The 12,618-nt window shown below is 44.2% G+C and overlaps 2 long non-coding RNA genes across 2 annotated transcripts; one reads left to right on the top strand and one right to left on the bottom strand.

Moving 5' to 3' along the window:
- LOC120243237 lies at positions 1-7,087 on the bottom strand. Its single transcript, XR_005531250.1, has 3 exons — positions 6,949-7,087; positions 6,294-6,439; positions 1-46 (listed from the first exon to the last, which is right to left on the bottom strand). It is a non-coding gene; the product is annotated as an uncharacterized LOC120243237 (long non-coding RNA).
- Positions 7,088-7,554: 467 nt separating this feature from the next.
- Positions 7,555-12,125, top strand: LOC120243231. The gene is made up of 4 exons (XR_005531249.1): positions 7,555-7,695; positions 7,955-8,603; positions 9,427-9,497; positions 12,020-12,125. It is a non-coding gene; the product is annotated as an uncharacterized LOC120243231 (long non-coding RNA).
- The last annotated feature ends 493 nt before the right edge of the window (positions 12,126-12,618 follow it).

Raw genomic sequence — 12,618 nt, 5'->3', positions numbered from 1 at the left:
TCTCTCTCTCTGACCCTCCCCTGCTCACACTGTCTCTCTCTCTCTCCTAGAAATAAATAAAACATTAAAAAAAATGCTTTGAAGAAAAAATGTACATGGGTAGGGATCATACATAGCATTATAGCATTAGAGCCCCTAAGGAGAAAGAGAAGCTCTGGATGTCATTCCACACTCCGTGGACGCCATGGTGAAATTTTAAGTAGATTGACTGAAGGGCTTTACTTACAAAGGATAAACATATCTAATAAGATTCATTTTCATAATCAGTTTTCTGGGCTATTTCTTCACAGGATACTAGATACTGAGATCCATGCTATCTCAATTTGCATAGTCATTTGAAGGCCCCTAATACCACCTTCAGGTTCTGTGATTTGCTTGGAGGACTCAGAATATGGTTGGATTTAGGACTATATTTCAGTCAAAGAATACAGAGCAAGAATACACATGTGAAATGTCTACAGTAGGACTTGAATCTACCATAATGTGCAATAAATAATACTAGTTAATGTTACATCACAGTATTTGAAGTACAAGATAGCAAAGGGAAAGAATAAACATCACCTAGAACTTTGCATTCTTTTGTGGAAAAAGATACAATGTGCTTTTGTTGTATGCAGGATACTTGTATCATGTGATTAAAGACCATCAACAGTTGAGTTTGAGTAAGAGAGATTATCACAGGTAATCCAGATGGGCCTGACTCAATCAGTTGAAGGGCCTATTTGGGGGTTTGAGATTCTATATACATTTTAGGATGGGTTTTTCTATTTCTGCAAAAACCATTGGAGTTTTTTTTTGGGGGGGGGGTACCTGGGTGGCTCAGTCGGTTAAGCATCCGACTTTGGCTCAGGTCATGATCTCACTGTCTGTGGGTTCAAGCCCTGCATCGGGCTCTGTGCTGACAGCACAGAGCCTGGAGCCTGCTTCAGATTCTGTGTCTCCCTCTCTCTCTGCCCCTCCCCCGCTCACGCTCTGTCTCTCAAAATAAAATAAAGACATAAAAATTTTTTTAAAAATTGGAGTTTTTCCAGGGATTCCTTTGAATCTGTAGATCACTTTGGGGAGTAGTAACATTTTAATAATATTAAGCTTTTCAATCCATGAGCGTACAATATGTTTCCATGTCTTCTTTATTTTTTTTTCCAGAAATGTTTTCTAGTTTTCGTTGTACAGGTTTTCACCTCCTTGATTAACTTTATCCCTGAGTATTTTATTCTTTCTGATGCTCATGTAAATTGCTTCTATAATTTCCTTTTTAGTTTGTTCATTTTGTATAACGGTGCGACTGATTTTTCTGTACTAACTGTTATCCTAATACTTTGATGAATTCATGTATCCTAATAGTTTTTTGATAGAATCCTTAGCACTTTCTTCATATAAGATCATATCATCTGCAAACATAATTTTATTCTTCCTTTCCAATTTGGATATCTTTTATTTCTTTTTCTGTTTAATTGCTAAAGCTAGAACTTCCAGTACTATGTTGAATAGAAATTGTGAAAGTGAACATCCTCTTTCCTGAGCCCAGAGGAAAAGCTTTCAGTCTTTCACTAGTGAGTGTGATGTTTTCTGTGGGGTTTTCATATAGGTATATCACATTTTATTTTTTTTTAATTTTTTAATGTTTTATTTATTTCTAGGAGAGAGAGAGAGAGACAGCGTGAGCAGGGGAGGCTCAGAGAGAGAGGGAGTCACAGATTTTTATATTGGCTTCAGGCTCCGAGCTGGCAGTCAGCACAGAGTCCGATGCGGGGCTCGAACCCACGAACCGCGAGATCATGACCTAAGCGAAAGTCTGACGCTCAACCGACTAAGCCACCCAGGTGCCCCTAGGTATATCTCATTTTAAAAAAAAGTTTTAATCTTTATTTTTGAGAGAGTGAGAGAGACAGAGTGAGAGTAGGGACAGAGAGAGGGGGAGACACAGAATTTGAAGCAGGCTCCAGGCTCCAAGCTGTCAGCATAGAGCCTGATGCAGGGCTCGAATTCATGAATGTGAAATCATGATCTGAGCCAAAGTCGGATGCTTAACTGACTGAGCCACCGAGGCACACCTAAGCATATTTCATTTTATTGTGCTTTGCACATACTGCCTTTTTACAAATTGAAGGTGTGTGGTAACGTTGCACGAGAAAGTCTATAAGTGCCATTTTACCAACAGAATTTGCTCACTCATGTCTCTGGTAATTCTTACGATATTTCAAACTTCTAAGTTATCATTATATTTGTTATGGTGATCTGCAATCAGTGATTATAATTTGCTGAAAGCTCAGATAATGGCTAGTGGTTTTTAACAAAGTATTTTTGTATTAAGGTGGTTTTTTGTTTTAGAAATGATGCAACGGCACACTTAATAGACTACAGGGTAGTGTAAACATAACTTTCATATGCACTGGAAAACCACAAAATTCATTTGACTTGCTTTATTGTGACATTCACTTTATTGCACTAGTTTGGAACCATACCCTCAATATCTCCAAGGTATGCCTATATGTAGCTTTTATTGTATTGAAGGAGTTTTCTTCTATTCCTAGTTTATTGAGAGTTTTTATCATAAATATGACATAAAATAGGTATGTGTATAAATGTGTGTGTGTGTGTACTCTCTCTAGTACCCAAAGAAGCCCATCAACTGTTGGGCTTCCTTATTTTAATGCTTGCTGCTAGGGAGTTTTGCCTGAATGTATCTGGGATACTTCTCTGGCTCCTATCCCAGTAGCTCCCAGGAATCGCACCTGCTATGCTGGGCCTTGGACCTTATTTGGGTTTACAACTTGAGTAGGACTACTCACTGCGTCCATGACTAAACAGAGTGAGTGTCAGTTCCACCTGCTTTTCAGTGCACCACACCATCTTGATGTTCTTGACGACCAAAGCTTTTGTGGGGACTTGGGCTCACTGAAGTTCAAGCCCAGACCACAGATGGCATATTGCAGGGGAACTGAGGTATCCCTGTGGAAGTACAGTAAAAGCATACTGTAGGCAATTCCACGTGAAACTCAAATTGGTCTGGATACTTATCTTGCAAGAAGATTGACAAGAAGGAATTAGTCAGGTCAACAGCAGCATTATCACAGTCTCCAGGGTGGGTTGGCACCATCTCAGTGATGGTGATGAGATCAGGCACTGCGGGGAGTCAAGGGAGGAACCTGGCCATTCAGCCCATGCCAGTCTCCATGCCCCAGAGTGGTGTGGAGTGGCGCCAAACAAAGTGGTATGAAGCACTCAAGCTTGCAGCATGTCCTAAATAAACAAAGTAATCTCCTTCTCCACCACCCCCACCCCGTTATGCAGTATTCTTTTGTTGAAAACCCATTGGTGTTGGTTAACTTTGTAGCAGGAGTCTTTGCTGTTATGGCTCCCTTTTGTTGTTGTTGTTGTTGTTGTTGTCGTTGTTGTTGTATGCTCGCTTAGGAGGTGGGGACGTTTTGTGTCACAAGCAGCCAAAATGTCAATTCGCTATGAATTGAAAATAGTGCATTTCGCTATGGAAACCACAGCGACCAGCACCTGAAATGTCTTAAAGCATTTTCAGGCATACCAATCACACAAGCAGATAATCAGCTGTGACACCAGGTTCATCCCCAACCCCCTCCTCTAAAATTACCAGTTTAATCTTTAGCCCTTCGGGGGCCTGGAACAACTCATGTGAGCCCCAGCATCCAGGAGCCTCAGAAAAGTCAATTCTCCATTTTTCCTCTTATCTTGACAGAATAGAGCCACTGGTCTCCGGTGGGGATATGGAGATCTTGACCCCATCTCTGTCCCATTTGGCTAGGGACATTTGGATCTGCAATGTCCCCTCATCAAACAGATGCGCCATCCAGGTAGCTTAGAATTTTCCTGGCTTCTGTCCATGGCTGTACTTCTACTTCTACTTCCTCCCTCAGAGAAGACCTCATTTCAACTGTCCTGTTTTCCTTGATGCCATCAGTTGTTCAGCGCTGCGTGAAAATCGGTTTTACTTAAGTCTGGCGAGTGAGCTGCATTGAGTGGAGCTTCCTGCACAGGGTCCTTCTATTTCCCCCAGACATTCGTCTACAACTTCTGAGACACCATGGAAGTTAGTGGGTGGGCTGGGAGTGCGAGGGTGGCCAGAAGTCTGGGTATATTTTCTCTGCTCTTCTTAGGACTCATCTCTCATACTTCTGCACTTAACCATTGCACGAACTCATCCCTGTTAACAAGGTTATTATCTACATCGTGTTTGCCCCCAAGTGACCAGAGGGTGGCCAGCATCTCAGTCAACTCCTCATTCCCTGGGGTTCAGGCACCAAGCAGGGGCAATGAGGCTGGTAAACCTTTGCATTTCCACCATGCCATGGTGTGTTTCCTGGGTGACCCTATGCACTATGCTGAACTGTTGAACAGATACTAGGTACACAGCTCTCTATTCCCCTGGAATTGATAACCAGTGCAGAGTAATCTTTGTGCAGAGTATTTCATTGGCCAGTTATATTCACGGACATGTGTGGCTACAAGGGAGGTGGGAAAGTGAGCATTTCGCTTTTCTAGTCTCTGTAATGGAAGTGATTAAGAAAGGAGTGATCTGTGATTAGCAGCTCGTCCGCTAGCCAAAACTGTCCCAGAAGAACACAAAATGATATTCATTGCAGCTTCATATACGATGGCAAACCTACTATTCATCAGGGGAATGTGCCAAAATACTTATTTAATTCATCCAGAAACACTCCAGTAGTTCGACAAGTTGGGCTAATTATTTGTTGTGGTAGAGAGCACACCCAGCAGGGAAAACTGTGAGGTGTCACCAGAGAAAAAGGGTGTCAGAAAGAATCTATTATAGGATTTGAGTCTTGTTTTGGGTGGTTTAGGGAAGACCTAAGGAAGCAGGGTTCACTATAGATTAAATACTGTCAGAAAGCAAGACTAATTCTAAGAGTGGGTATTTCAATAAACTTTACCTTTTGGGAAGGCAGACTGAAACAAGAATAAAGCTGTAAGTGATAAAGAACTAGCAGTCACTCATCTAGCAAAAAAAAAAAAAGGGGGGGGATGTTTGGTACTGTGTGGCTTGGGACAGTGACCTCGTTTTTGTCTGCATCTCAACAAAATTAAGAAGGGAACTTGTTTTGTCTCACTTTACCATGGTCTCAGAGAATGCTCATTTGAGGATGGTATCCTGTGATTCATTTATGTCCCAAAGGAGAATAACATGGCCCAGCTCTGAGTACCATACCAGCTTCCAGAGATCATGGGCTGTTTCATTTTTAGTTCTCAATCCATCCAGTGTAACATTATACAGCCATAGTTTGGAAGGAGTTAGATGTTCAAAACTGATACTAGTAAATGTTTAGCTTATACCGAGTTTAGAAAAATGGATATAGAACATGGGACTTCATTTTTATTTTTTTAATGACTTTTTTAAAGAGAGTGTGTGCGGAGGGAAGGGTCAGAGAGGCAGAGGGACAAAGAGAGAATCTTTTATTTATTTATTTATTTTTTAAAAATATTTTTATTTATTTCTAGGAGAGAGAGAGAGATACAGTGTGAGGAGGGGAGGGTCAGAGAGAGAGGGAGTCACAGACTGAAACAGGCTCCAGGCTCTGAGCTGGCAGTCAGCACAGAGCCGGACGTGGGGCTCGAACCCATGAACCGCGAGATCATTACCTAAGCGAAAGTCGGACGCTTAACCGACTAAGCCACCCAGGCGCCCCAAAAGAGAGAATCTTAAGTAGGCTCCACACCCAGCACAGATCCTAACGAAGGGCTTGATCTCACCACCGTGAGATCATGACCTGAGCCAAAATCAAGAGCGAGACACTCAACCAACTGGGCCACCCAGGCACCCTGAGACTTCATTTTAAAAATCAAATATGGGGCCCCTGGGTGGCACCCAGTCAGTTAAGCATCCGACTTTGGTTCAGGTCATGATCTCGTGGTTCGTGGGTTCAAGCCCCGCGTCGGGCTCTGTGCTGACAGCCAGCTCAGAGCCTGGAGCCTGCTTCAGATTCTGTATCTCCCTCTCTCCCTGACCCTCCCCTGCTATCCTCCCCTCCTCTCTCTCAAAAATAAATAAAACATTAAAAAATCTTTTTAAAATTTTATAAAAATCAAATATATATGTTGATATATATATGTTTATGGGAGACAAAAAAATTTATCTTCAGGGGGAAGGATTCTAGGTGCATCTTATTTAGCCTCATACTATTTTTAGTTTTTAGTAACATACCTTTTAAAATTACTAACTATATGCAATAAAATAACAATAAAATATATTTTTAACCAGAAATTATAAAGGAAAAAACTCTTAATACTAAAATATGCTCCCTCACCTACAGAAGCCTCCTTCTTGATTCTGCTTTAAATCGTAGGCTTTGGGTGTCCGAATAACTCCAATGTCACCTTCTGCAGCTGTTATGCTTGCTTTGTTTGAGACAGTGGGCAATTTTGTAACTTCACTAAAGCTTGACATTTTCTCCTCCAAAGTAGGGATAATAGTTTTTAAAATTTTTGAGAGAGAGAGAGAGCGCACACACACGCAGGGAAGGACAGAGGGAGAGAACCCCAAGCAGGCTCCCTGATCGGTGCAGAGCCCAATGCAAGCTCGATCCCCCGACCCTGGGATCATGACCCGGGCCCAAATCAACAATCAGATGCTCAACCTGCTGAACCACCCAGGCGCCCGGGGATAATAATTTTAGTATACTGTTTAAATGAGGGAAGAGTGTTTTTCCAGGGGAACAAGCTTCCACTTTGGTCCTCCTAAGTTGTCTTCCCTCCCCAATCTGTGGTGTGTCAGGGTCTGGAGTAGAGGCGGGTAACGTCTACACTTCTCACTGCCCCTCTGGAATAATCCACCTATTCTTTGAACTCTGTTACAGCCTCTTATCGTCAGATTATATTAAACATCCTCCTCCTCCTCTCACTCACCTAGTGTCCCCTAAGCAATCATTCCCCGCCAATTTTTTGAAGACTTTATCTCCTCACCTAATCCCTTTCCGACAATACTCCTGTCACAACTGGAGGCGTTTCGAATTCAGGAAGTCGTGTCCACGGAATAATTTCGCTGAGGACTCCGGCAGACTCTCAACATGGAAGCCCATATTATCACCGGGGAAGTCGGGACTGCGCGATCCCTTCCATTCTAGCATTTGGGTAAGTGCAGACAAGGAGCTTCCAGCAGCCGCAACTACTCGTTCAACAGGGTGAGCCTAGGGGGCCCCTGGGTGGCTCAATCGGCTGCGCTTCCGACTTCACCTCAGGTCACGATCTCCCGGTTAGTGAGTTCCAGCCCCGCGTAGGGCTCTTCGCTGACAGCTCTGAGTCTGGAGCCTGTTTCAGATTCTGTCTGTGTCTTTGTCTCTCTCCCTCCTCTGCTCGCACTCTGTCTTCTCTCAAAAGTAAACATTAAAATTTAAAAAAGAAAAAAAAAAAGGGTGAGCCCAGAACATTTCCCCTTCAGCATTCTGGGAGCTGTAGTCCAGACGCTCCGTGTAGTCGCGCGCACTTCCGCTCAGGAAGGCGGATCTGGTGCATTCTGGGAAATGAAGTCCAGAAGCCCGCTGTTCTCGCTGGCACTTCCGCTGAGGGAGTGGGAGGTTGCTCCTGAATTTTCTATGGGAGCGGTGCGTCAGTTCCGCCTGTCCCGGCGCTTCCAAACTTCCTGATTGTGTGCTTGGAACCTACGGCGACAGGGCGACTTGGGGGGGGAAGAAGCCTGAGCAGAGTCCGCAGGTATTAGGGGGGAGGGCAGTGGTGTGCGTCTCTCGGGCAGTCTCTGCGTCCGTGGGGTCCCGAGTCCCGGGGTGGGGCGTGGGGTGGGGTCACCTGTCGCCTGGCTGGACAGTTGCTGCTTGTCTCAGCTCGCCCAGTCCACCTCCCTGCACCCACGCGTGCCGCTGCTTCCTGGTGTTGGGGAATTGTCGGAGGTGGTGAAAGACGACTCCAGCTGCCTCCATTTTGACCTCAAACTTTCTGGTTGGCTTCTTTCCAGCTTGTCTCGGACTCAGGTGGAAGAGCCTGGAGGGCAGAGCAGCCCCTGGTGGGAACCGAAACTAACCCCTCAAGCAGTAAGGACTGTCTTGAGCCAGCAAGACCCCGTTTGTGATTGACCCCACGATAGTAACGAATTTGACCTTCACTGCCCACCTGCAGGACCCACCCGCCTTTGCCTCACGTTTTCCTTCCATAAACCCGGACGTATTTTTAGCAATTTGAAGACAGTCTTTGAGCCGTCAGTCTTTGCGGTCTTTTGGTGTTCGCCTCACTTGAGATACATTCCTTTCTTATACACCTAGACTAGATTCTCTGCCTTTGGCTTTTGTCAGCAGAGAGGGATCGAATCCGGTCTGTTTGGGGACACCCCACCCCTCAAAGCCAGGTGCTCTTGCACCCCCGCCGCCAGCTATCGCTGAGGAAATAAAAAATCTCAAACCAGTTCCTGGCATATGGGGAATGGTGACCTCCTTTTAGTATTAATTTCCCAACCGTCTGTCAAGTCCCCCGATTAGGGTCAGATATCCAACTGCGGTGACCTTTGCTCTTCTCTGATTCCTGCCCAATACTGGATCATTCCGGCCCCTTCTAATCTCTCATTTAGAAAGGGGAGGGTACAATGGAAGTAACGTTGAGTTCCTACCTTGGTAAGTCAGAAACCTTACCAGATTGAGTTGTTGCACAAAGAAAACTTGGATTTGCAAGCACATAAGGAGATCATGGCTTCCACGGCCGTGAATCCCCAAAAGAGGTTGAATGGGTTTCTTTGTTGAGGGTTAGGATGAATATTTAGAGAGGGAAGGCTTGACATCGTATGTGGAGGCAGGCATAGGGATGAGCATGCGCCTTATGGAAACATGCTTGTATGTTGTGTTACGTAACTGAGTCAGAGGCGCCTCCTGGGGCAGAGATTTTAGGATTATAGTGAGGTAAAGGTAATTGTAGGTCATTTCCAGAAGTCACTGCATGGCCCTTCTGTGCAGGCACGAGTTGGAGGGTTAGGTCCGAAGGTCTGGGTGGTCTGGGCCTGGGCCAGGTCTTGTCAGGGCAATTGTCATCACCTGAGGTAGTTTCCGGTTTCATTGGCGTGAGGTAAGAGGTGAACTAGAAAGAAGAGCTTAAAGGGAAAATGTAAGACAGAAGCTAGTGAGTACAAGCAAGTGGGCAGTAAATATCAGGTCTTGGGGTCTAGTTCGTGATGAGGGTTGCTTCCAGATTGCACTTTTTAAAAAAAAATTTAGAGTAAGAGAGCAGGCATGAGAGGGGGAGAGGGGCAGAGGGAGAGAGGGCATCTTAAGCATGCTCTATACCCAACGTGGGGCTCAGTCCCACAACCCTGGGATCATGACCTGAGATGAAATCAGGAGTCTCATGCTCAACCGAGTCACCCAGGTACCCCCCAGACTGCATGCTTATTGAGGACAGCGACATGATCTTGGCATCTCATGACATTCTTTTTTCTCCCCCTAGCCTGACTTCTCAGAAAGGGTTGCACAGAGGTGGAAAAAGTGACTCCTTGGCTACTAACAGCAAGGTTCTACGTGAGTGGGACTTGGCATTTTTCTTTCTTTCTTTTAAATGCTTATTTATGTGTTTTGAGAGAGTGGGGCGTGGGGGAGGGGCAGAGAGAGAGCGAGAATTAGAAGCAGGCTCCCTGCTGCTGGCACAGAGCCTGTCATGGGGCTGGCACTCCCGACCATGAGATTATGGCCTGAGCAGAAATCAAGAGTCAGATGCGTAACTGACTGAGCCACCCAGGCACCCCTGGGCACTTTCTTTAACAATGATATTCTCGGGGCACCTGGGTGGCTTAGTCTGTTAAACGTCAGACTTTCACTTAGGTCATGATCTCGCAGTTTGTGGGTTCGAGCCCCGTGTCGGGCTCTGTGTTGACTGCCAGCTCGGAGCCTGGAGCCTGTTTCCGAGTCTGCGACTCCCTGTCTCTCTGACCCTCCCCTGCTCACGCTGTCTCTCTCTCTCTCTCTCTCCTAGAAATAAATACAGCATTAAAAAAAAAAAAATTTTAACAATGATATTCTCATCAGTTAGATCATGTATAGGATGTGTAATTGGGCATGGCTATTAGTAATAATTCTTCCTTAATCGCCAACCTCAACAATGACGGTTTTATACAAATAAGTATATCGTGCCACACCACAGCTCTGTGAAGAAATTCTGCGTTTTTTTTGGTTTTTGTTTTAATTTTTCTGTTCTATAAAATGAGATTGAGACCCAGGGAGCATAAATTATTTGCCCATAGTCCCCGCCTAGGAAGAGGCTGATGGGGTTGGAATGAAGGCAGTCTGAGTCCAGAGCTCAAGTTGCTAATCTCTCAGGTATGTTCTGCAGCTGTAGGAACTAGCAGGCATCAGACCCCGGGGTAGTTAGGACTTGGGTCTGGAAGACCTTAAAAGCAAGGCTAAAGGGCTTTGACTTTTCTGAGTTTTTAAAGCCATTGTCAAATATTTTATTCCACTTATTACTAGTAATATGCTTTATTCTTTTTTTTTTTTTTTTAGGTTCTTTATGTATACTGAGAGAGAGAGAGAGACACTGTGAGTGGGGAAGGGGCAGAGAGAGAGGGAGACACAGAATCCGAAGCAGGCTCCAGGCTCTGAGCTGGCTGTCAGCACAGAGCCAGATGCAGGGCTTGATCCCATGAACCGTGAGATCATGACCTGAGGCGAAGTCGGGCGCTTAACTGACTGAGCCACCCAGGCGCCCCTACAATTTTATTTTTAAGTAATCTCTGCACCTATTGTGGGGCTCATATGATCCAGAGTTGGATGCTGTATTGAATGAGCCAGCCAGGTGCCACATAACTACGGCTGAGTTTTAAACATTGCCAACAAAGAATAAACTAATGAACTGCCATTTAATTTCATGATCATCCTTATTATTCCCATTATTATTATTGTTTCTGCGACTGTTTCCGGATGGTATAAGACTTTATTTTTGCATAATTTAAAATTTTTCCACTGAAAAGTTGCAAACATAGTATAAGGCATTCTCATATGCTCTCTTAAACTAATTTTTTAAGGGCGCCTGGGTGGCTCAGTCGGTTGGACTTCCGACATCGGCTCAGGTCATGATCTCACGGTTCGTGGGTTCGAGCCCCGCATCAGGCTCTGTGCTGACAGCTAGCTCAGAGCCTGGAGCCTGCTTCGGATTCTGTGTCTCCCTCTCTCTCTGACCCTCCCCTGCTCACTCTGTCTCTGTCTCTCTCTCAGAAATAAATAAAACATTAAAAAAATAAATAAAAAGATAAAAAACTAATTTTTAAAAAAATTTATTTGTTTTAGGGGATAGTGAGTTGGGGAGGGATAGAGAGAGAGAAAATCCCAAGCAGGCTCCGTGTTATCAGTGCAGAGCCTGATTTGGGGCTCGACCCCAAGAATCTTGAAATCATTACCCAAGCCGAGATCAAGAGCCAGACGCTTAACTGACTGAGCCATCTAGGTGCCCCTCATACACTCTTTACCCAGATTCCCCAATTGTTTACATTTTGCCTGCCTGTCTTGTGGCCCCATCAGCCCCGTAATACCAGGAATATACCTGCTCTTCAGTAACAGCTTATTTTTAGCTTTCTGAAGGAAGGCAGCCCCACATATGGTTAATCAGGAGGTGTCTTGGTAAGAGGGATTTAGGGGAGGCTGATTATAGAATTTTAACGTCCCATGCTTGGTAATATTGGATGTTATACTACGTAAGAGAGTTATCTATTAGATATCTAATGAGTTATTAGAAGTAGTAGTTAACAGTGGTACCTATTAAATAATGCTGGATAACATAGCATCCTGTTTTGTAATCCACATCTTATATTTAATTTTGTTCTGTTTTTCACGTAGCTGCCTTACAACCAGTCTCCCTTCCCCCATCCCAGTTCAAAGCCCAATCTATGCACTGCCTTAAACTGTATATTTGTAAACATTGTACAAAAACCTTATCATAAACTTGATGTTCTTTAATGTGGAATACGTTCCATAACTTTTGTCTTTTTTGTTGATGCTGCTGCCTTTTTTTTTTTTTTTTTTTTTTTTTTACTTTTTGTTTTTCATGTAAGCTATACACCCAGCGTGGGGCCTGAACTCACAACCCCGAGAGCAAGAGTCGCACACGCCATCAACAGAGCCAGGTGCCCCTGTTGTTCTTGATGCTCTTAAAGAGTGCAGAGGCAAGTTATTTTGGAGAAAGTTCTTCATTTGGGGTTTATGTGATGTACTGCATATTTAGGTTCAGTTATGCATCATTAGGAGGGACTCTACAGAGCATTGAGGCGTCCTTGACATTGCTGCATAACAGAGGCCAAAGGAGGTCAGTCTGTCCATGCATTGGTGAACCCAACTTTGTTACCTAGGCTAAGGCGATTTCTGTTAAATCTCCACTGTAAGGTCACTAATTTTTGTTTATTATTTTTTTTAAAGATTGTATTTTTTAAGTAATCTCTACACCCAGCGTGAAGCTGGAACTCACAACCTGCAGATGGAGAGTCGCACGCTTTACTGACTGAGCCAGCCAGACTCCCCTAAAGTTACTGTTTTTTAAATCAAAATTAATAAAGTTTATTTTTTTATTTTTTTAAATTTCTTTTTTACATTTATTTATTTTTGAGAGACAGAGCACAAGTGGGGGAGGGGCAGAGAGAGAATGAGACACAGAATC

The sequence above is a fragment of the Hyaena hyaena genome, unplaced genomic scaffold, assembly GCF_003009895.1.
Source record: "Hyaena hyaena isolate Hyena2069 unplaced genomic scaffold, ASM300989v1 scaffold_9, whole genome shotgun sequence".
Taxonomy (NCBI): Eukaryota; Metazoa; Chordata; class Mammalia; order Carnivora; family Hyaenidae; genus Hyaena; species Hyaena hyaena.
This window is presented reverse-complemented; position numbering and strand designations above follow the sequence as displayed.